This window comes from Ahaetulla prasina, chromosome 1 (genome assembly GCF_028640845.1).
Source record: "Ahaetulla prasina isolate Xishuangbanna chromosome 1, ASM2864084v1, whole genome shotgun sequence".
NCBI lineage: Eukaryota > Metazoa > Chordata > Lepidosauria > Squamata > Colubridae > Ahaetulla > Ahaetulla prasina.
Window position 1 is genome coordinate 353,436,358 of NC_080539.1, and position 25,165 is coordinate 353,461,522.

A 25,165-nucleotide genomic window follows, 5' to 3' on the forward strand; every position below is an offset into this window, starting at 1 on the left:
CTACATCCAATTAGGATAAACAATATTGACTTAGAGAACATAAAAAAGGAGAAGAAAGAAAATGAAAAGGAAGCAAGAGACAGAAAAGAGGAGTGTGGCTTTTTCCACATTTGTCTTGGGTGGGGGGTGGAGGTTGGACTAGATCAGCGGTGTCAAACTCGATTTCATTGAGGGCCAGATCAGGGATGTGTTTGACCTTGGGAGGCCTGGATGACTGTGACCAGGTGGGCGTGGCTAGCTCAATGTCATTCATGTCAGGGGAAGCCCAAGCCCAAGCCCAAGCACTCTGCCAGCAAAAATGGGCTCCTGAGCACCATTTTTGGCTGCAACAGCTTCCTGCAACCCTCTGCCAGTGAAAACAGAACACGGAAGGACTGTGGTCCTTTGCTGTTTCCAGGGTGGCCCTGGCGGCCAGATCTAAGCACCCCCCTTGCCAGATCCATCCCTCAGGCCTTGAGTTTGACACCTCTGGACTAGATGACCTACAAAGTCCCTTCCAACTCTGCTAATCTGTCTAGGGCTCTTCCTTGTTGCATCACTGGATTCAGGCCCCCAGTGAAATCAACTCCATGGTCCAATTTTCTTCCCATTCATGTCTTAGAGAGCTACAGCCACAGCAGACAATACTGGACTAGATAAATTGATTTGTTGGAATAAACTTTCTATGAGGTTATATATTCTGTTTATAAGTTTGTTTTCAAAAAGAAGCAGAAACAACAATATGAGGGCCAGGGCTTGAGACTGTTCTGCAAAGAGGAATATCAATATGGATGATATCAAAAATTTCTAAGAGAACCATTATTAAAGACTGAATGAGTTGTATGCCTTATGTCTCCTTATTGGCCATGACTTATCTTGCCTAAGTAGTAGGGCCCAATTTCAGAGGTACACCACTGCAAAATCCAACGTTTACAAATACATCTTGTTTGCACACACAGGTTTTATTACTTATTTTTGAATTTATTTCACAATCATAAAGACCTTGGAATGAAACAGGATAAAAATACAAGCAAGCAAGCAGGTCTTGCCCCTCCCTCTCCATTTTTTTGAAGGAGATAATAAAAACATGACTTTGCGTACAGAACCCTCAAAAGGTAAAGTTTTGTAAGAGAGAAAAATCAGTGAACTGGAAACAGGGGGAAATGCTCATTGCTACTTTATCTTCATCTGATAATTCACTAGCCTATTGCAGGATTTGCTTACTGAAGGACAGGACATATTTGCTACCTCTCAAAGGGATTTAAAAAAAAATTCTTGGATTTACTGAATTATCTGCTGATGTAATTATATGTGTGAAAAACCTTGAGCAGCACAGTGAAGAGATGCTGCCTAGGTAAGAAGGGATGTCTTAGCCCACAGCTGAATAAGAGACTCAGAAAGAAGGTAGATTAGATTAGATTAGATTAGATTAGATTAGAATTCTTTATTGGCCAAGTATGATTGGACACACAAGGAATTTGTCTGCTGTATATGCTCTCAGGGTAAAAGACAAAATACATTTGTTAAGAATCATAAGGTATAACACTTAATGATAGTCATAGGGTACAAATAAGCAATCAAATCATACTAGGAAACAATCAATATAAATTGTAAGGATACAACTCTTTATTTATTTATTTATTTATTTATTTTGTCACAACAATATATGTAGGTATCATACAAAAAGATTATATAGTATATAAACACATATATGAGTAAATATAAGGAGGTATAAGCATATATATATATAGGAAGAAGAAAAGAAAAACAATAGGACAGGAATGGTAGGCACGTTTGTGCGCTTATGCACGCCCCTTATGGTCCTCTTAGGAATGGGGTGAGGTCAAAAACAACAACAAGTGACAGTCATACAATCGTAAGTGGGAGGAGATGGGTGATAGGAACGATGAGAATATTAATGCAGACTTAGTGAATAGTTTGACAGAGGGAATTATTTGTTTAGCAGAGTGATGGTGTTTGGGAAAAAACTGTTCTTGTGTCTAGTTGTTCTGGTGTGCAGTGCTCTATAGTATCGAAGGTAAAGGTAGCAGAAGGGACCCTAACTTCTCAGACTGTAAGGGAAACAATGATCAATTTGTACTTTTAGGTTTGCAATGTTCTGTTAATGTAGCATCACAATAAAGAAGAAGTAGCTCATCTGATCTGCTTCCTGTCTGGTCTACCCGAGGAGACTGACAGCTAGCGAAGTGCCCATTTGGGTAACAGAAGACACAGTGCAGTCTCAATTAACAATAGAGGTTGCTTGGAATAATGCCATTCCAAGGAAGCCTTCTTGGAAAGGAAATACTTGTCCTTTGAAGAACATCCCTGGTGAGCTTTATTGAAGAAGAGTGTCAAGGAATGTGTATTGATCTCTTTTCTAAAAAGGGCTATTGGATAATCCAAGTCACTTTCAAAATAAGGGATGTTGGTGATTAGGAAGGTGACCTGTGAGATCCATTAACAGAAGGATAGAATCAAGATCATGTGAAGTGTTAATACCACTTTATAATGCCTCCAGAAGGCCACACTTGGAATACTTCATCCAGTTTTGGTCATCACGATGTAAAAAAGATGTGGAGATTCTAGAAAGAGTGCAGAGAAGAGTAACACAGATGATTAGGGGACTGGAGGTTAAAACATATAAAGAATGGTTGCTGGAATGGAATTGGTTATGACTAGTTTAATGAAAAGGAGGATTAGGGGTGACATGATAGCAGTGTTCCAATATCTCAGGGGTTGCCACAGAGAAGAGGGAGTCAAGCTATTCTGCAAAGCATCTGAGGGCAGGACAAGAAGTAATGAGTGGAAACTAATCAAGGAGAGAACCAACCTAACATAACATAACATATTATAACATATTATAACATAACATAACATATTATAGGGGCCGGTTTAGCTCAGGCTGGTAAGGCCTGTTATTAAGAACACAAAGCCTGCAATTACTGCAGGTTCGAGCCCGGCCCAAGGTTGACTCAGCCTTCCATCCTTTATAAGATAGGTAAAATGAGGACCCAGATTGTTGGGGGGGGCAATAAGTTGACTTTGTAAAAATATACAAATAGAATGAGACTATTGCCTTCTACATTGTAAGCCGCCCTGAGTCTTCGGAGAAGGGCGGGATATAAATGTAAAAAAAAACCAAAAAAAAAACATAACATAACATATAACATAACAACAGAGTTGGAAGGGACCTTGGAGGCCTCTAGTCCAACCCCCTGCCCAGGCAGGAAACCCTACACCATCTCAGTCAGATGGTTATCCAACATTTTCTTAAAAATTTCCAGTGTTGGAGCATTCACAACTTCTACAGGCAAGTCGTTCCACTTATTAATTGTTCTGTCAGGAAATTTCTCCTTAATTCTAAGTTGCTTCTTTCTTTGATCAGTTTCCACCCATTGCTTCTTGTTCTACCCTCAGGTGCTTTGGAAAACAGCCCGACTCCCTCTTCTTTGTGGCAGCCCCTGAGATATTGGAACACAGCTATCATGTCTCCCCTAGTCCTTCTTTTTATTAAACTAGACATACCCAGTTCCTGTAACCGTTCTTCATATGTTTTAGCCTCCAGTCCCCTAATCATCTTTGTTGCTCTTCTCTGCACTCTTTCTAGAGTCTCAACATCTTTTTTACATCGTGGCGACCAAAACTGGATGCAATATTCCAAGTGTGGCCTTACCAAGGCATTATAAAGTGGTACTAACACTTCACGTGATCTTGATTCTATCCCTCTATTTATGCAGCCCAGAACTGTGTTGGCTTTTTTCGCAGCTGCTGCACACTGCTGGCTCATATCTAAATGGTTATCCACTAGGACTCCAAAATCCCTCTCACAGGTACTACTATTGAGCAAGGTACCACATATACGGTACCGGTGCATTTTTTGGCCTAAATGTAGAACCTTACTTTTTTCACTGTTGAATTTCATTTTGTTAGATAGCGCCCAATGTTCAAGTCTGTAAAGATCTTTCTGTAACTTGAGCCTATCTTCTGGAGTGTTGGCTATTCCTGCCAGCTTGGTATCATCTGCAAATTTGATGAGTTCCCCATCTATCCCCTCGTCCAAGTCATTGATGAAGATGTTGAAGAGTACTGGGCCTAAAACAGAGCCTTGGGGTACTCCACTGCATACTTCCCTCCATGTGGATGTAGTTCCATTGAGGACTACACGTTGAGTGCGGTTGGTCAGCCAGTTACGAATCCATCTGGTGGTGGTGCTGTCTAACCCACATTTTTCTACTTTATCTAGAACTAAGGAGAAATTTCCTGACAGTTAGAACAATTAAGTGGAACAACTTGCCTCCAGAAGTTGTGAGTTCTCCAACACTGGGAGTTTTTAAGAAGAGATTGGGTAACCATTTGTCTGAAATGATATAGGGTTTCCCGACTGAGTAGAGGGTTGGACTAGAAGATCCAAGATCACTTGCAACTCTGTTATTGTATTGGATTGTATTCCTGCCTTGTCTTGCCTTGTCTTGTCATCCAGATCTGTACATCTTAACCTGACTGTACAAACAAGTTATCTTATCAAGGAGCAGTGCTGCTGAGTATGACCTCACCAATCACTTATTTATTTATTAATGAAATTTGTACAGCTGCCCATCTTACCAAAGGTGACTCTGGCTGGTGCATAACAATAGATAAAACATCCAGTATAAAAACAGATACAAATCTAAAAGGCCAAAGTAGCATAAGTATTATGATCTGATAAACCTGACCTGGCAGGTACATGAAACTGGTACATGGGATACATACATACATACATACATAACTGATACATAGTTGCTTATGCACTGTCGATAGGGCCGGGATAGCTCAGCCTGTTAAGAAGACTGTTATTAGAACACAGTAGCCTGCAATTACTGCAGGTTCAAGCCCGGCCCAAGGTTGACTCAGCCTTCCATCCTTTATAAGGTAGGTAAAATGAGGACCCAGATTGTTGGGGGGGCAATAAGTTGACTTTGTAAAAAATATACAAATAGAATGAGACTATTGCCTTATACACTGTAAGCCGCCCTGAGTCTTCGGAGAAGGGCGGGATATAAATGTAAACAAAAAAAAAACAAAAACAAAAAAAAAACGTGGAGACTGATCAATAGTATTCTTAGCTCTGATTCCTTTGTCATTTATTTTTTTCTGGCTGCTATATATATGGCATCAATTTTGCATATTAGAGAAAAAACAAATCTCTTTTGTCATACTACTTCCTCATTCTTTTGTATACTTACTGTATACTTACATTCTTCTGTATATCGTTGTTTTTCCTTTCTTTTTGTATTTTGTATTCTAATATAGGTCTTGGAAGCAAAATGAGTAACACAGGTACCCTTGGTATTTCTAAAAGGCATTGTCTTCCATTACTCTTGTGCTAAATTAGTCTCTGGTGCAGTTTGCACCTGCTGAATATAAATTCTCACCAGCCAATGGATGAACTGAATTGGATCCCTTTTCATTATTGGAAACAAGCCTGTACAGTTAAAGAGAAGGGAACAAGAGGTAAGCAACTGTGAATTCTAATTGTGTAGGGTGTTTTGGCAAATGTGCAGAACTAGTTTGCCATTGTCTTTTGCCCAGATATATTTTTTCCCCCAATTTCCTGGTTTAGCTTACGGCTGTGATATGTTTAAGGGGCTCGTGATCCAAGTCTTTATCAAATTCACCCCTACTTAGTCTTTCAAGATTACCCAAGGTAATGTTTTTTAATCTTTTTTAAGCATTGGAAAAAGGAGGGAAATAGATGTACAAATCATATTGCTGGACTGCACTGCAGCAGGGGTGTCAAACTCATGTTATCATGGAGGCGTCACATGACGTATCGCGACTTTTTTCCCCTTTGCTAAACCGGGGGTGGCCAGTGTGTGATGCATCTGGCTCGCGAGCCACAAGTTTGACACCTCTGCACTGAATTTTTCATTCACTTTCCTGTTTCTAAGGGTGCCAGAGAGGGAGCCCACAAAAGGGGCAAAATATAAATCTTTTGATTTATATTCAAACAGAATATAAAGATGGAGATGAAGGTTCTATTCCATTGTCATCAAGCAACCCTCACAGCTCGACTCTAATAGGCAAAGAAACAAGACATAAACCACAGGAGGTAGAGCAAAGCTGTACCACCTTCGGGATATGAATATGTCTAAATAACTATATAAGCCTGGCTGTCAAAGCAAAACTCTCTCTTCCCAGGAGCATATAATTGTTTCATTTCAAGAATTTATTTATTTCACATAAATGCAAGTAGTCCTCGACTTACACTTAGCAACCAAAGTTGCAATGGACCTGCCAAAAGCTACTTAAGACTTGATTTCAAAATTAAGATAGGCCACCCCAAAGTTGGTCAAGTGGTCTAATTTTGGGAGTTGGCAACCAGGTCACCTTTTCCAGTTGTTTTCAGCATCCCACATCACATGATTACAATTTTTGGTAGGTTTTTTTTTTTTTTACCATTTCTGATGTTAACTTCTTGCTTCCACCCAAAAATGCCTATTGGGGAAAATTGAGTCACTTAATGACTGTCACATTTGCTTAACAGCTGTGCTGTTTGCTTAATGACCATTACAAAAAGTGATGAAGTCAGGTCACGTGGTGACTAGTTTAAGAATTGCAATGACTTGCAATCATAATTCCAGACTCTGTTACGGTCTTAGGTTAAAGACTAATTTTATTGCCGTAATTCTGATACAACTCAATTAAACTGTATTAAAAATGATCATAAGAAGCCAATATTGTCACATAGGCATTCTTTTCTCTTTGCCTTGGCAAACAAATTAACCTTTAGGTTTTCCCATCCACTCCTATAACGTTGCAAGAAGAAGCCAAAGAGGATGGGTTCAAAGGGATATTTTGAATGGATCAGGTTTGGCAGGGATCTGTGGGCAAACTTATAGACACAGTTGAAAGAAGGGGTTTATCTCTGTCATATTCACTAGCATTTCCTTTCATAACAGGGGATTCTCAAAGTCCAGATTGCTTTGAGAATGAATATTTTGGTTCTATGTGGGGAAATGATGTAAAGATATTTAGGCTATAACTCAAGAAACCCCCCCCCCCATGTGGTATCTATCAGGAGTATACATTTTTCATACCTAGGACAACATCTATCCTGTGAATAGGGGCACACTACACAAAGTATGTAGTGCTGGGGTAAAACTACATTTGATTTAATTTCATCTACATCTAATTATACATTTAGAGAGGCAGTTTGGTGTAGTGTTAAAGACAACAGACTAGAAACTGGGAGATTTTGAGTTCTAGTCCCATCTTGGGCATGAAGCCAGCTGGGTGATCCTTGGGTCTGTCACTTTCTCTCAGCCCTAAAAAGCAGGCAATGGCAAACCACTTCTGAAATCTTGTCAGGAAAACTGCAGGGATTTGTCCAGGCAGTTCCTAAGAATCCTACAGGATGGAAGTGAAGAAAAAGAGGAAATTAATTTAGTTAAACATAATTAATATAATTGCTTCACAAGAATTTAATGTGGGTTTTTTGTTGTTGTTGTGATTCAAGAAATAATATTCAAGAAGGGCTTTTAGGGGTTCATGATTATGGAATTATATGTTCCCATGGGACTTTAAGATAGGCACACCTGTTCTAGGGAATGTGGGGCTAGTAATTTCAACCTTTCCTGCATGGAAATGAGGCTCATTTTAAATGTTAACTCATTCAGTATCTTAATAAATACATTAAGAAGTAATATCCTACCCAGGCAATGGTAATAGCCATTTGTTCCTAACGTTACCTAAACCTAGTCATCCAAATATTACATTGTTGTTTCTGATCTCTGGCTGCAGGTAAGAGTCTCTGGCAAGTTTCCCTGCCCACAATTCCATCTCCTCCCAGCCAACAGTGTCACAACATTGTTGTTACTCAAAGAATGCCATTCTCACTGAGGATGTTCCTTGCACAGACAATTAAGTGAAAAGGTAGTGCAGAGTCCCACAGCATATGTCAACTATAATTTCAAACTAAAATTGTGATGATGTTTTTCCATGGCCTGTAAATGTGTTGATGGGGATAAATGAGACAACTGTTCCAGGGGAGAATAGTTACCCCCCAAATCCATTTTTGAGTGTCATAAGGCTTGACTCACTGGAGAAGAGCTTAACGCTTGGAAAGATTGAGGGCAAAAGAAGAATGGGATGACAGAGAATAAGGTGGCTGGATGGAGTCACTGAAGCATTAGGCATGAGTTAAAGGGACTCTCGAAGATGGTAGAGGACAGGAAGGCCTGGAGGAACATTGTCCATGGGGTTGCAACGGGCAATCCTGTCTGGGGAATTCTGGGAGTTGCAATTCATACATCTTAAAGTGGCCCAGATTAAGAAACCATTTAAACCAATCTTCTGTCTTCCACTGATTATAGATTAACAGATTTGGAAGGGACCTTGTAGGTCATCTAGTCCATTGGTGAAAACCTGCAAGTTCTGTCCGGCTTGTACGAACCAGTAGCGGCTGCATGCATTTGGCGAACCAGTAGCGGCAGCAGAGCAAGGCTCTGCCCACCTATCTGGATGTCATTTTTGATCCTCTATGCATGCACAGAAGGCTTTGTGCATGCACAGAGGGTCAAAAATCAGACCTGACGATGGCGTGCACGCACTTCCGAATCAGTAGGGAAGGTAAATAGATTTCACCCCTGATCTAGTCCAACCCCCCCACCCAAGCATGAGACCTTACACCATTTCTGATAAATGGCAGTCCAATCTCTTATTGAAAGTCTCAAGTGATGAAACTCCCACAACTTCTGAAGGCAAGCTGTTCCACTGGTTGATTGTTCTAGCTGTCAGAAAATTTCTTCTTATTTCCAGGTTAATTCTCTCTTTGTTCAGTTTTCATCCTTTATTCCTTGTCTGGCTTTCAGGTACTTTAGAAAATAGCTTAATTCCTGCCTCTGTGGCAGCCCCTCCAATATTGGAGGACTGCTATCATGTGTCCTCTGGTCCTTCTCTTCACTAGACTAGTCTTGCCCAGTTCCTGTAACCGTTCTTCATATGTTTTAGTCTCCAGTCCCCTAATCATCCTGGTTGCTCTCCTCTGCACTTTTTCTAGAGTCTCAAAATCTTTTTATAGTGTGTTGACCAAAACTAGATGCAATATTCTAGATGTGATTTTACTAAGGCTTTATAGAGTGGTATTAGTACCTCACTTGATCTTGATTGTATCCCTCTGTTAATGCAATTTAGGATTGCATTGGCTCTTTTGGCTGCTACTGCACACTGCTGGCTCATATTTAGCTGATTGTCCACTAAGACTCCAAGTAGCAACTGACTCATTAGCAGAACGGAAGTAAAATTCTCTTTTCAGTCCCTAAGTTCCTTGTCCACACATCACCTCACCATCTGGTGGAAGAAGATTGGGATTTGGCATAATAGAAAGCACCCACTGTTCTTCAACTGATCTTTTTTCTGGGGGGGGGGGGAGGTTGATGCAATTCTCTTCCCAATATGCACCCAATACCATTGTTGGGTATTGTCTTAACTCGCTGAGCATCAGATGCATTTCCTGTCTGAAACTTCCTTTCACATGCTAAAATCCATGCAAATTTTAAAATCATAATTAAAAAGCTTTGCATTTGTCACAACTTATATTTAGCTTGTGGTTTTGTTTTGTTTTTTCCCTCCTGCCAAACTGACTTCTTTGATCAGAGAAAAGACAATATCTTTGTTCAATCCCTTATGGACTTTGTGTAGTGCAGAAAAAAAATGTACTAATGATTTATGATTTTGATGATTAGACAGGATAGATTATAGAAAGAAGAGAGTAATGATGTAACTTTAAAGAAAGAGATAAATGTGTAATTGTACTTACAGCTGCTATAAAGAAGATTGCAAGCCTTTTTTCTTTCTTTTGGTTGTTCGTTTACCTTTTGTTCCTTTTCTTGCAAGATTTCTTTATTCTTCCTTTCCTTTTCTTACTTAATACTAATTTGCAATATGTTTTATCTTCCTTTTTAACAATTTTTAATTATATGTATATGTAGTTAAGAAACGAATCCCAGCTACAAAAATTGACACCAACACACGACAGGACCTCGAACTCGAAACCAGACCAGGGTCCAAAATACTACTTCCCACACAAACATCAATACATAACAGGATCTCAAACTCGGAACCAGACCAGGGCCCAAAATGCTACTTCCCACACAAACATCAACCCCATTAACCAATTAGCAACACAGCCAACTAATCAGCTTGCAGCAGCTAGGCCAGCAATTCAAAAAACACCGCCCCCTACCAGTATTTATAGAGAAACAGCAGTTTAAATCCACACTTTGCTCACATAAGAACAAAGCCAAAAAAACTCCAGCCTGAAGATGATGAGTGAGATCTTATTAAAACGTTGCCTAAATACTTTCAATCTTACACGGGAAAAGACCCGAACATACCAAAACCTGCATATATTGTAAAACAAAAATATTATAGTAAAAGCCACATTAAGAGCTACTGGGTGGCTGCTGATAGAGTATATTAGTCTGGCAGTCAAGTCTCCAGCTTGGTGTTTGCCAGATTGTCTTCATGGTGGGTGGCTGAATAAGAAAATAAAAATGCCTTCCAATAACAGCTGGCTTAATGCTTTGAAATGCTTACAAGCAGGGATGATGGCCTTCCTTGCTATTTGCCTTCTACATTTGCTGCCCACTGTATGAGAAGCTTCCATTTATTGCTCTCTCTAAGCAGTTTACAGAGTCAGCCTTTTGCCCCCAACAGTCTGGGTCCTCATTTTACTGACCTTGGAAGGATGGAAGCACTGCTAATTGCTATTGAAAAATGTCCTGGACCATTACTTTTTCTGACTTTTTTTTTTAACCAACTTTTCCCATCTAATAAGCTGTTAATGACACACATGCACACGCACATATTTTCTCATGACATCTATGTTCATTTGAACATGGAGCACTATCTAACAAAATTAAATTCAATGGTGAAAAAAGTAAGGTTCTACATTTAGGCAAGAAAAACCAAATGCACAGGTACAGTATAGCAATAGCAATAGCATTTATGCTTATATACAGCTTCACAGTGCTTTATTGCTCTCTCTAAGCAGTTTACAGAGTCAGCCTTTTGCCCCCAACAGTCTGGGTCCTCATTTTACTGACCTTGGAAGGATGGAAGGCTGAGTCAACCTTGAGCCAGTGAGACCAGAACTGCTGGCAGCTGGTGATCAGCAGAAGTAGCCTGCAGTACTGCATTCTAACCATTGCACCACTGCGGTATAGGTGGTACCTCACTCAGTAGTAGTAACTGTGAGAGGGATCTTTGAGTCCTAGTGGACAATCATTTAAATAAATGAGCCAGCAGTGCTACAACTGCCAAAAAAGCCAACACAGTTCTAGGCTGCATTAGCAGAGGGATAGAATCAAGATCACGTGAAGTATTAATAAGACTTTATAATGCCTTGGTAATGGCATCCAGTTTTGGTCACCACTCTGTAAAAAAGATGTTGAGACTCTAGAAAGAGTGCAGAAAAGAGCAACAAAGATGATTAGGGGACTGGAGGCTAAAACGTATAAACAATGATTGCTGCAATTGGGTATGTCTAGTTTAATGGGATGATCCTAAATTCTTCCATTGTAAAAGGAAGCATAGGTTTTCTTTCCCTTCTTCTTCTTTTTAAATAAATACCTCATCTGCTGCTTTTCTCTCATTAGTACTTTTGTTTTTTTGTTTCTTGGTTATTTTTCCATCTTTGCTGTGGCTTTATAGATTAGTGAGATTTGGACTGCAGCCACAGACTAGACGTTAATGTGTGTTACCTTGGGAGTAATCTCCAGTGATCTCAATGGATAAATATTTGTAGCTATTGACTGATGCATAAATCGTCCTGTTTGGTGCACTCCCTATATTTTTAGTTCTATACCTATCTTCTCAAAAATTAAGCCCAATTAAGTTCAAAGGCACCAACAGCCATGTGTTTAAAGACAATAGCCTAAGTCTATAATGATCTGATGGTGCAGTGATTAACGTGCAGTGTTGCAAACAAACTCTGCCCACAGCCTGGAGTTTGATCCTGATGGGGCTCAGGGTTGACTCAGCCTTCCATCCTTTGGAAATTGGTAAAATGAGGAGCCAGATTGTTGGCGGCAATATGCAAATAATACCAAGAGCCAATGTAGTGTAGTGGTTCAGGCACCTGGCTAAAAACTAGAAGATTGTGAGTTCTTCTCTGGCAATAAATACAATGGCAGTTACATGACCTTGGGTTAGTCATTCTTTCTCAGTCTTAGGAAGGAGGCAATGGCAAACCACTTCTGAGAAACCTTGCCAAGAAAACTGCAGGGACTTGCCCAGGAGTCAAGACTGACTTAAAGGGACAAAAGTATAAATAAAAAAAGCAACCTAAGCAATGAATAACCTTGGACAAAGAAACTGGGACAGCATAACGTAATTCTAACTGTTGATTGAAAAAAATTAGATGCAGATCATCTATCCATCCTGTAAATAGTACCAATATATCAGGGGTGTGTGCATGCTATCCACGCATGTGCCCAGACTTCTGTGCATGCACTTTGCTTGCTCGCGTGCCTTCCGCGCATGCACTTGGCCTCGAAAATGAGCCTAAATACCGCAACTTGGAGCCGGGGCGGCTGGGCAGGCCCACTCGCGATCGTCGCTAATATTCACCCAAACTGGTGCAAACCGGCTGAATACCACCTCTGCAATATATCCTTGCAACTCATGCCATGTAGGGTCTTTCCCATGGTTCTCATTAGAACCAATTTCTTACTGACATCTGCATAATTTGATCCCAAGTTATCGCTTTTATTTCCATGGATTTCAAACTACAGAAAGAAGCAACTTTGTTCTTTCATGGGTTAAATTATGTTTTTTGTGTCTGAATATTTTAAAATTGAAATCCGTCTCTTTCTCGAGCTGTAAAGGATTCTACTGCAGGTAACTAGGGAAATGTACTTGTCTGTCATATATGAGAACTGTAATAACACTAGAGACTGACTTCCACAGTTATTGGAAAACATTTGGGAAAAGAAATGAGGTACATAAGTTTCACAACATAATGCAGATCTACCTGTTTTGCACTTCCCAAACTAATATCAGAATCAAAACATGATTATCTTTTCATAATTGCATTCTCCTGAATACTGTGGAATAGTTTTCACATCAAGCAACAATCATAAAATGCATATATTGGGAAGGGTAAGCAACCAGATTATTTTGAAATTCTTTTGGGATTCAACTCCCATCAGTTCCAACCAAGATGCAGAAATTTGGGTGGTAAAATCCAAAACATTTTTAAACATGATTGCACTGAAAGTTTTAAAAACAAGAATAACAATTAACACAAACTAAAAGAAAGTAATATTTTTGAAGCACTTCTTCTCCAAGTTCTTGCAACTAGTCTTTTCTTCCATTGATGGGAACTGCTTTCTTGCTCTTTTCCCCAATCCATTCTGCTGTTGTAGATAGTACTCCATCTTCCAAGATTAGCAGAAGAGAGATGATTAGGGACTTAACTTTAAAGCATTTCTGAGATTGGGGACTGGAAATGTTGAGAATGGGAAAATGTATTATAGTAAGATTACGTCACCCTGCCAGAACTATTTCATCACTGATTCAGTCCATTCAGGATTTTAAAATGTTTTCTTTACTGGTTTTTTTTTCTTGAGGAGCTCAAGGTAGTGTACTTTAGTGTACTTTACTCAGAAGATCCGGATTTGAGGGGCTGCTGCTGCAGCCGCCCCCTCCGCTGCCGGTGGGCACTCGACCGCCAAACAGCTGATTCAAACAACCGCCGCCGCCCACCGCTGACCCACGCCGCATCCGCATTCTGACAGCCGTCGGACCACCGCCTGGCCCCGCTGATTCTTCTCTGGTGGCCCGGTGAACTCAGAAGATCTGGATTTGAGGGGCTGCTGCTGCAGCCGCCCCCTCCGCTGCCGGTGGGCACACGACCGCCAAACAGCTGATTCAAACAGCCGCTGCCGCCGCCCGCCGCTGACCCACGCCGCATCCGCATTCTGACAGCCGTCAGACCACCCCCTGGCCCCACTGATTCTTCTCTGGTGGCCCAGTGGACTCAGGAGATCCGGATTAGTGAGGCTGCTGCTGCCGCCGCCCCCTCAGCTGCCGGTGTACACACGACCGGCAAACAGCTATTCAAGCAGCGATTCTAACAGCCGCCGCCACCGCCCACTCTACTTCCTCCTCCATACCCAAAGGTCTTTTTAAATCTCCCACCAATCTCCACCATAAACATAGTGGATCACAGCATCCACAATTGCTATCCCTGCTTACTCCATTTTCACATCACTTCCTTCTCTGCACCTCCAGTATCCCTACTCCAAATTTATTCCAGTGTAAGTGAAAGAGAGTGAAATAGTAATTGAGAAAGATTGTTTTAGAAAAGATACTTCCTCAATTATCGAATAATTATAAAAATTATTCAATAATTAAAATAATTATAAAAATTATTCAATAATTAAAATAGAAATAATAAGAAAGATACTTCTTCATTACTTATCACATAATTTATTTAAAATAATAATATTAAATATATCTATCTATCTATCACTATGCCAGCCAAAAAATCCAACTCTGATAAAAACTTAGAAGCAAGAATAATAGCTACAATTGAACTAAACTTGGAAAAAAGAATACTTGCTATTGAACAAAACCTAGAAAAAAGAATACTAGCCATTGAACAAAACTTAGAAAAAAATCTTATCAGTTATAGAACAAAGCTTCACCAATCTGATAAAACAAATTACAACACAAAAAAATGATTTCTCGACTGATCTAAATCTCTTCCCAACTCATCTACCTTTACATAATACTGATCCTTCAACCCTACCTAAACAACAATTTACTACTGACCAACTAATTAGAGATGCCTTTCAGAGAGGCCAAAAAATAAATAATGCAATATTATTTGGTCTAGATAACACAAATGAATCCGATATCACCAAAATTCAAAACTTAATTGGAAATTATAATTCATCATCCATCTCCCCAAATGAAATTATTTCAGTCTCCAGAGATGGTCCTGAATATAAAAACAGTGACGGATCAATAGCACCAAGATTCTGCAGAGTCATCTGCATAAACGAGAACAGCAAACGTAAGTTCATATATACCATCAACTCTATTGCTAAATCTAATCCTGCCTACAGTAAACTTAGATCACGCCCTGATCTATCTTTCCTGCAGCGGATACGCTCGTGAACTCCGCACTGAGCTTAAACGAAGACAAGATAATGGTGAATCAAACCTATATATTGATTACCGTGCCAATTGCATTAAAATTAAATCCTTCAATCAAAAATTCACCACCAAACCCCCCATCACCCATAACATCCAACCAGCCATCCCAACAACCAATCAAGTACCCATCAGCCAACCATCCATCGAAACTGTCATCCAATCAGCCATCGAACAAACCATTCAACCAGCCATCCGTACAGCTATCCAACAAACTATTCAACCAGCCATCCGTTCATCCATCCAACCAACCTTCCAACCAGCCTTTCAACCATCCATCCAACAAACCTTATCAACAAACAGTCTAGTACCCAACATCCAAGCACTCACTACCCAAAACTTCCATCCACCCATCCAACCTCCAATACAACCACCAGTTATACATATCCTCAACCAACTAACATTCAAAACTAGGTATGCACGCCTCTTACCTCTTTAACACCTCTTTCTACAGATTTTAAATGTAAATTGATGAATGCAAGAAGTATTCTTAACAAATTACCTGAATTTATCCTCCTGCTAAACAGTGGTACATTTGACATTATATTTATTTGAAACATGGCTAATCTCTTCCATCCCTGATTCCATCATTTTAAACAAAGAATATCAAGTTCACCGTTCAGATCGTGAAAACCGAAGAGGTGGTGGAGTGGCTATTTTCTATAAAAAGTCACTTAATCTAAAAAACATACAAGTTGCCCACAAACTTTCTCTTCCTGAAACTATTGTATGTGATCTATCATCTAATACCGCACTTGATTCATTCTATGCTACAGAGCCCCCGACTACGATATTACTCATGCTAATATTTTAACCTCATTACTAACTTGGGCTGCCTCTTGCCCATATCCACTCATCTTCCTGGGTGACCTAAATTTACCTCTCATCAACTGGATAACTAACGAAAGTACAACTGATCCAATCCACACAACAATATACAACGCTGTTACTAACCTAGGTCTTGAACAACTTGTAACCAATAATACAAGACTAAACAACTGCCTTGACCTCATCTTCTGCAACAATAACAATACCATTTATGGACTACAAATAAGAGAACCCTTTTCCAACAGTGATCATTGCATGATTGACTTCCATCTTAATATCGTTGTGACTTTAACCATCATATCAATAGCATTCCCATTTACAACTTCAAAAAAGCCAATTATGACTCTATAAACAATGATCTTTCATTTCTAGACTGGCAAAATCTGTTCTCAACCTGTATAACTGCTGAAGACCACTATAGAGTTTTTCTACTCGAAATCAACAGAGTCATCGAACTATATGTACCACTAACTACCATCAAGATTAGGAAAAGCAAACTACCCATATCAATAAAAAAGCTTCAATCTAAAAAAAAATCCCTCTGGAAAAGAAAAAAAAAGGGCTATGTAGCTAATTTTAAAAACGCTACAGAACTATATGCAACCAAATAAAACTGAATGCACAAATTACCACACCAAGCAAGAAGAGGATCTTCTGCGCACAAATTCAATCGTGCCTTCTATAATTTTGTCAACAACAAGCTTAAAAACTCTAGACGCATGCCACCTCTAAAAGATCCTGATGGCAATGAATACAATGCTGAAGAATCTAGAGCAAACCTCTTTAATAAATTCTTTGCATCAGTTTTTGTCAACAGTGATGGCACTCATCCAACATTCCAAATTTGTACAATCAATGAGCATGACAACTTAACAATTGTTGATTTTACAGAAGAAAATGTTGGTAAAGCTCTAAGTAAATTGAAGCCATCTCTATCCATTGGACCTGATGGTCTTTGTGCTTACTTTTAAAAACTCTCTAGTAATCTAGCAGAACCCTAAGTATAATCTTTAATATAGCCTTTAGAACCAGTTCCTTCCCAGTCTCTGGTCGCTAGCCACAGTCATTCCAGTTTTCAAAAAGGCGACCCCAGCTTAGTTGATAATTATAGACCTATCTCCTATGTTGCGTCGCCTGCAAGGTTATGGAATCCATCATCAACCAATCCATTACCTTACACTTAGAAATGCACAACCTTCTCTCAAATAAACAATTTGGCTTCAGGAAAAATTATCATGCAATCTACAACTTCTCTACTGTAAAAACCTATGGACTACTAATCTTGATCTAGGTAAATCAATAGATGCAATATACATAGACTTCTGCAAAGCTTTTGACTCAGTAGTACATGATAAACTTCTCCTAAAATTAAAATCCTATGGCATTTCAGGACCCTTACACCACTGGATATCTGCTTTTTTGTCAAACAGACAACAAATAGTTAAAATTGGTAATGCTCTTTCAAATCCTGTTCCTGTCAAGAGTGGTGTTCCTCAAGGCAGCGTTCTTGGACCTACTCTCTTTATAATATATATAAATGATCTTTGTATTGATATTTCAAGTAACTGTGTTCTCTTTGCTGATGATGTCAAACTTTTCAACACCACTGACAATGCATCCACAATTCAAAAGGACCTTGATCATCTATCTGCCTGGTCTAAAATTTGGCAACTACAAATTTCAACCAGTAAATGCTCAGTCTTGCACATTGGAAGAAAGAACCCAATCACAAAGTACATGCTTGATGGACATTGCCTCGCAGATGACCCCACCCTGTCAAAGACCTTGGAGTTTTTACATCTAACGATTTAAGTTCCAAAGCCCACTGCAACTACATAGCTAAGAAGGCTCTAAGAGTTGTCAACTTAATTTTACGTAGCTTCTTTTCAAAAAACACCATGCTACTGACCAGAGCATATAAAACATTTGTTAGGCCAATTCTTGATTACTGCTCTCCTGTCTGGAACCCTTACCATATATCTGACATCAACACAGTTGAGCGTGTCCAAAGGTATTTTACGAGAAGAATTCTCCATTCCTCTGAAACTAATAAAATACCTTATTCCACCAGACTTGATATCTTGGGTCTAGAAAACTTGGAACTTCGTCGCCTTGACTGGATCTGGGTTTAGCATATAAAATCATCCGTTGTAATGTCCTTCCTGTCAATGACTTTTTTAGTTTCAATAACAATATCACAAGAGCTACAAACAGATTCAAACTCAATGTCAACCGTTCCAGTTTAGATTGCAGAAAACACGATTTCTGTAACAGAATTGTATATACTTGGAATGCATTACCTGACTCTGTGGTTTCTTCTCATAACCCCAAAGGTTTCACTCAAAAACTGTCCACGGTTGACCTCACCACTTTCCTAAGAGGACTCTAAAGGGGCGTGCATAAGAGCACAAACGTGCCTACCGTTCCTGTCCTACTGTTTCTTTCCCTATGTATATACACGTTTTTAGTACCTCATTTCTCCTCATATATACGTTCATATATTTATAACCTTTTATGTAACGCTTGTATATATTGTTATGACAAATAAATAAATAAATAAATAAATAAAATAAATAAATATTTGAAACACTACACAGAGCCACAGTGACACAGTGGTTAGAGTGCAGTACTGCAGGCTACTTCTGCTGACTGCTGGCTACCTGCAATTTGTCAGTTCAAATCTCACCAGGCTCAAGGCTGACTCAGCCTTCCATCCTTCTGAGGTGGGTAAAATGAGGACCCAGATTGTTGGGGGCAATAGGCTGACTCTATAAACCGTTTAGAGAGGGCTGTAAAGCACTGTGAAGTGGTATATAAGTCTAAATGCTATTGCTACTGCTACACAGCCTATGGCAGATCAGGCATAGATGTGTGAGGCAACTCAAACCTTCTTTGCTGCCACTGAGTTTTGTAATCCAGAAATAATAGTACTAGTACCACTGACAAGTGAAATACATTTATACCAAAAGGTAATAGAGTAGCATACTAATGCAATTTTACTTCGCAATGGAGTGTCTACACTATGTATGATTCTGGCCTTATTTCCTGAAGAATACTGATTAGTTATTGAGAAGAAAAAACAAAAGTCAAGAAAAATATGCAGGATGTGAGGAAATGTCCTATGAGCATGGTTAAAGGAATGTCAGTTGTTCAGTCTACTAGGACAAAAAGGAGAAAAAGATACTAATGTTAGGTATATAAAGGGAAGCTGTTTAAGAACTGTATTCTATGACCACTGAAACTAAGACTAAAAATAACAGATATCAGCTAATTTTACTTAAAATGGCTGCTTTGGAAACCTCTGTTTTTACAAAATGGCTGCTTTAGCTCATTGCGACCAACTAGAAACATTGATAAACGAATTGACAATTCTAGCCATTGAGATGTTTCTTAGCAGACCTTTATAGTGTACCATTTTTCTGGGCACTGTTGGTGGTTCCAAGTAAACCACTGGGCTTCAGTCATGTCATATGTATATTTTCTTAGGTTGTAACCTATGAAGAACCCAGATATATTCTAGTGAATGAAATTACAATGAAATTATAAAAAACTGCCATCCATTTTTTTTTTGTTAGAAGAATCTGGTTGTTTTTTGTTTTGTTTTTTAAATCAGTTTGGACAGGGAGACTGGCAAGGATATAATCCTGTGTGATGGGAAATTATTCAATATTACATCTTTTACAGTTGTATAATCCATTCTTAGTTTTTGTTTTGCATTTAAAATCATATCTTGTTTGGAATAAAACATATTCTCTTTAATGTGTTTGGAAAAGAAATAGCAGATTCCTTCAGATGTTTGAAAACCATAAACCCATTCAGCTCTCTATCCACAGTAGCTTACTTGGTTATTTTAATAAGATAACCTTTATTGTCAATTTTTTCCCCTGTGGGCACACTGGCACACATTAAAAATGAGAATCTGTTGCCTGCTCTCAAAAGTGTACACATACATATAACACACCAAATCAAATTTCATTCAGGTTTTCTTATAAAAAAAATCAGTGCTGATTAACAACATTAGAATTCTTGTAAATTTGTTTTGTTCTTACTTGAGGAAGGCACTCTATATACTGTATTTTAGCACTGAAGCAAGATGCTGCTGTCAATATGTAATATGCTATACAAATGTATTTTAACAGAAAGAATGATTCCTTCCAAATATAAGCAGCAGCAGCAGCAGAAGCAATGGAAAGAATGAATAGCAAATAACAAACTGAAGGTTATTATGTTCAGTAATTAATGGACACTAATGGCAATGCTTTTAATATTGATTTAGTTTCACTGTCATAAGTTTCATTTACATAACGGATGCAAATTCATACTCATTTGTGATTTGCCCTATGTTGTTTCCATTCCTACAGATTGTGGACAAAAGCATCTAGGACTCTTAATATAATATAACAACAGAGTTGGAAGGGACCTTGGAGGCCTTCTAGTCCAAACCCCTGCCCAGGCAGGAAAACCTACACCATCTCAGTCAGATGGTTATCCAACATTTTCTTAAAAATTTCCAGTGTTGGAGCATTCACAACTTCTGCAGGCAAGTCGTTCCACTTATTAATTGTTCTAACTGTCAGGAAATTTCTCCTTAGTTCTAAGTTGCTTCTTTCCTCGATCAGTTTCCACCCATTGCTTCTTGTTCTACCCTCAGGTGCTTTGGAGAACAGCCCGACTCCCTCTTCTTTGTGGCAACCCCTGAGATATTGGAACACAGCTATCATGTCTCCCCTAGTCCTTCTTTTTATTAAACTACACATACCCAGTTCCTGCAACCGTTCTTCATATGTTTTATCCTCCAGCCCCCTAATCATCTTTGTTGCTCTTCTCTGCACTCTTTCTAGAGTCTCAACATCTTTTTTACATCGTGGCGACCAAAACTGGATGCAATATTCTTATTTTAGACATCATTTGAAGGAATAGAGGGATGAAATGGATGAAATCATAGCATATTAGATACAGATAGATATAGATAGATAGATAGATAGATAGATAGATAGATAGATAGATAGATAGATAGATAGATAGATAGATAGATGATATAGACGGACAGACAGACAAACAGAGAGACAGACAGACAGATGATAGTTTTACATAGAGATACTGAGAATTTCCATTCTGAACACAGATAATATTCCCTATAAAAAGGTAAAGAGGGCTGGGAAAAGGTTAGGTCTAGAAAGGAAGAGAATCCACGGAATCCCCAAGAACAGGGTCTTATACAGCAGTGGCCATCAATTGGTGGTCCGTGAGAAAATTTTGGTGGTCCACAGAAAAATTATTTGCATTTTTTTTTATATTGCACTAAATCAAACTATGGTCCCTGGGCCAGATACATGCAATGAACATTTGTGTTGCTGCAGAAAGTCTCCCCCTTCAAGGTCGTTTTGTGTGGATCAGAGGGAGACAGAAATTCTGACCTGGGGTCTGCTTCAGCCTCCTGGTGCGGGGCTTTGGGCAAAGGCTGGAGGGAAATTGTGCTAGTGGCGAAGAAGCCTTGTTCCAGTGAGACTGCATCATGGTCTGGAACTGACTGACCATCTCAGCCCGCTGAGCCTCCAGGCGCTGGTACCTGGTCTTGCACTCTCACAGGTCTTCCCTCTGCTTGGAAAACCTATGCTTGTTGTTATGTATTACTGTATATACCTTTAAATATTTGAGCGGGAAATCAGCACGTTGCTGATTGGACGAAGCCTCCACCAGAACTGTATAAAAGGAGGGGTTTTTCCCCCAGCCGGTTGCTGGGTTCACCCTATATTAAAGAGCTGTTGTCACTACCCTGGTCTCCAGCCTCCTTACTTCCAGAACTTAACATTGGCGACGAAGGTGGGATATCGAGGCTAAGGAGAACCAGAACCGAGCTGAAGCACGATAGACCCGAACCCAGCAAACTCAGGGCAGAAAAGCGGAGATGGCCAGTTACACTCCGCCCGCACCGTTTGACCCGGCTAAAGAGAAATGGGGAACGTATATGACCCGTTTCGAAAGCTTTCTAGAAGCCAACGAACTGCAAGGAGTTCCAGATAACCGAAAAAGGGCTTATTTCTTAAGCCACTGTGGTCCGGAGGTCATTGATATCGCGGAAGCCCTGGCAGAGCCAACGCCGTTGCAGTCGGTGTCGTGGCCAACTCTACAGACTTTACTGAAGAACCACTTCGCACCAACGCCGTCCAAATACGTGCGGCGGTTTGAATTCGGAGAGCGAAGGCAGATGGAGGGCGAATCCATCGGTGACTACATGGCCGCCCTAAGAAAAGCGTCCAAGGACTGCGGATACCGCAACCTCGTCTAGGAGGAGCAACTCATCCGAGGGGTCAAAGACATCCGTTTGCGGCGACGGCTGCTAGCAAAGAGCAACCTAACGTTGGCCAACGCTCTGGACGAAGCCAGAGCACATGAAATGTCCACCCAAGCGGCAGAGACACTGCAGAAGCCGGTCCCACCAAAGGCGAGCGCGAAGGCAACTCCGGTGCACCAGGAGGAGGTTCAGACCGAATCCGACGGTGAAGATGAGGAAGGGGTCTGCCGCACCGAGAAACGCGACAAAGGGGACCGAGACGAGTGCGGAAGCTGCGGGGGTCAACACCAGCGCCAACGCTGCAAGTTTAAGGACGCAACATGTCGGCGGTGTGGGAAGAAAGGGCACCTAGCTCAAGTTTGTCGAGCGGCCCAACCTTCCCGCCGAAAATTCAAATCGGCCAATCAGAGCGCGGAATCGGCAAGGCGACCCGCGATTGGCTCAAACAAAAAAGGCGCGGATTCCAACCAAACAACTGTGGTCATAGGCCGCGCCTCGACCCAAGTGGAGAAGAAGATCTTCATCAAACCAAAAATAGAGGGGGTACGGTGCCGGCTCGAAGTAGACACGGGATCAGCGATCACCATCATGTCCTGGGACACTTTGGCAAAGTCGCTGCCGTCCGTCGCGAAGCGCCACCTGCAAGCACAACGGCTACGAGTCCACGACTACCAAGGGAATCGCATCCCTGTTCGAGGGACCACCTCCGTCCGAGTCGAGTACGGTCCACACAAAAAGACCCTGCCCATCACGATCGTCGAAGGGACCCTGCCCAGTCTGTTGGGACTAGACTGGTTTCGTGCCCTGGGCATGGGAGTTACTGGCATCTACAGAAGTGACTGTAACCTGAAAGACATTCTCTTTAACGAGTTCGAAGATGTCTTCAAGGACTGCCTGGGCAAGTACAAGGGGACCCCTATTTCCTTCAACCTAGACCCCCAGGTAGCCCCCATTAGGCTTAAGGCGAGGAGAGTCCCTTTTGCCCTAAAACCAAAAATCGATAAGGAGCTGGACAAGCTCATAAATCAGGGAATTTTGGTGCCAGTCGATCACGCAAAGTGGGAGACGCCAATCGTCACCCCAATAAAGCCGGACGGGTCAATTAGAATTTGCGCTGACTACAAGGCGACGCTTAACAAAGCCTTACAGAAAAGCGCTTACCCGGTTCCCGTGGTGCAACACTTATTGCACTCTTTGGGGCAAGGGCAAGTCTTTGCAAAGTTAGACTTGGCCCAAGCCTACCAACAACTGCCCGTAGACGCCCGCACAGCCGAAGCCCAAACAATTGTAACGCACAGGGGGGCTTTCAAGTGCACCCGATTGCAATTTGGGGTGAGTGTGGCACCAGGGCTGTTCCAAAACCTAATGGAACGACTTCTGCAAGGGCTCCCCGGGGTAGTTCCCTACTTCGACGATGTCTTGATTTCAGGGGAGAACCTAGAGGAATTGGGGAAGCGTTTAAGAAAGGTTCTGGGCATTTTCCGGACAGCCGGACTAAAAGTCAAGGTAAACAAATGCCAGATAGGGGTCGAATCAGTGGAGTTCTTGGGCTACCGGATAGACAAGAAAGGGATTCACCCCACTGAGAGCAAAGTCAAGGCAATTAAAAAGGCTCCAGCGCCCAAAAATAAAGCAGAGCTACAGGCATTCCTGGGGCTAGTGAATTTTTACGCGGTCTTTTTAAAAAACAAAGCGACCGTTGCTGAACCGCTGCATAGGCTCTTAGGAAAAAATACTGTTTGGTCTTGGGGAAAGTCGGAAAATAGGGCTTTTGAAGCAGTCAAGAACCTGCTCTCAAGTGATAGCCTGCTCATCCAATATCACAACTCATTGCCCCTAGTGCTGGTTTGCGATGCTTCCCCTTATGGGGTGGGGGCTGTACTCAGCCACAGACTTCCAAACGGCACAGAAGCCCCTATAGCGTTCTATTCTAGAACGATGTCCTCCCCAGAGAGGAACTATAGCCAATTAGATAAAGAAGCGCTAGCAATTGTATCAGGGGTGAAAAAATTCCACGAGTATGTTTTTGGGCGACAGTTTGAAATTGTAACTGACCACCGACCATTGTTAGGAATACTGGCTGGCGATCACCAACGCCTGTGGCACTGTCACCACGACTGACTCGATGGACAATTTTTTTAGCCGCTTATTCTTATAAACTGCTACATCGACCAGGAAAAGAAGTGGGGCATGCGGACGCGTTAAGCAGATGCCCACTACCAGGGGCGATCGAAGATCCCACTCCGGGGACGCCCATCCTACTGATTGACTCTTTGGACTCTGGCCCAGTCACATCCAAGGAAGTGGCTCGGCATCATCGGGACATTGTGTTAAGGACGGTACTCGGTTGGGTACAAAGAGGGTGGCCCGCTGCGCCGGGCGAAAGGTTTAAAGAGTTTGCCAAGAAACGTGATGAGCTCTCGGCTCAAGGGGGGTGCCTGTTATGGGGCGATCGTGTGGTAATTCCGATCAAACTAAGGGAAAAGGTTTTGGACCTCCTCCACGAGGGGCACCCAGGGATCGTAAGGATGAAGGGGCTAGCCAGAAGCTATGTATGGTGGCCTCTTATGGATGCAGAGATTGCTGAGAGGGTAGGGAAATGCCAGGCTTGCCAAGAGTCCAGACCCCTACCCCCAGCGGCCCCAGTCAGGGAATGGGAGAAACCCCAAGGCCCCTGGTCAAGAGTCCACATTGATTTTGCAGGCCCGTTCCACGGCCAAACGTTCCTAGTGGTTGTCGATGCATATTCGAAATGGTTGGAGATCATAATCATGAAATCCACCACGGCCGAGGCAGTAATAGCAGCCCTGCGCCACCTATTCGCAACCCACGGGTTGCCCGACACCCTGGTATCAGACA